Consider the following 442-nt stretch of genomic DNA (forward strand, 5'->3'; position numbering starts at 1 on the left):
AGTCTAGCACTTTACCCACTATGCCACCTGCCGGCCACTATACATAATGAAAAAGAATTATTACAGGGGAAATTGTATCTACTTAGTAATACTAACATGGCAGGCTTTGTTATGAATGTATACAAAAACCTTTATTCTGATGATGTTCCTCACACAGTGTTTGTGCTGCTGAAACAGCTTCAGCTTCAGGCAGAAACAGAACCAACTGTGAAGATGTTTGAAGATCTAGAAACTACAAGGCAAATGCAGTCAGCCAGAACTAGTTGAATGCTGTTTGACTATCTGGAAGATAAGCATAGTTTTAGGCAAGAATATTTAGATATACAGTAATGTATGCAAATTCCAATATGAATATGGAAATTATTCAGTAGCAGCAAAATATCTTTAATTTTTTAGACCTTCAGTTCCAGCAACAGATAAAATGCTTTAAGTTTATTCTGGT

At 35.3% G+C, this 442-nt stretch overlaps 1 pseudogene; it reads left to right on the forward strand.

Annotated features, from left to right (window-relative positions):
- The first annotated feature begins 45 nt into the window (after positions 1-45).
- The window catches only part of LOC114006689 (eukaryotic translation initiation factor 3 subunit E pseudogene), a 695-nt pseudogene continuing 298 nt past the window's right edge, over positions 46-442 (forward strand).

This window comes from Tupaia chinensis, unplaced genomic scaffold (genome assembly GCF_000334495.1).
Source record: "Tupaia chinensis unplaced genomic scaffold, TupChi_1.0 Scaffold149604_1, whole genome shotgun sequence".
NCBI lineage: Eukaryota > Metazoa > Chordata > Mammalia > Scandentia > Tupaiidae > Tupaia > Tupaia belangeri.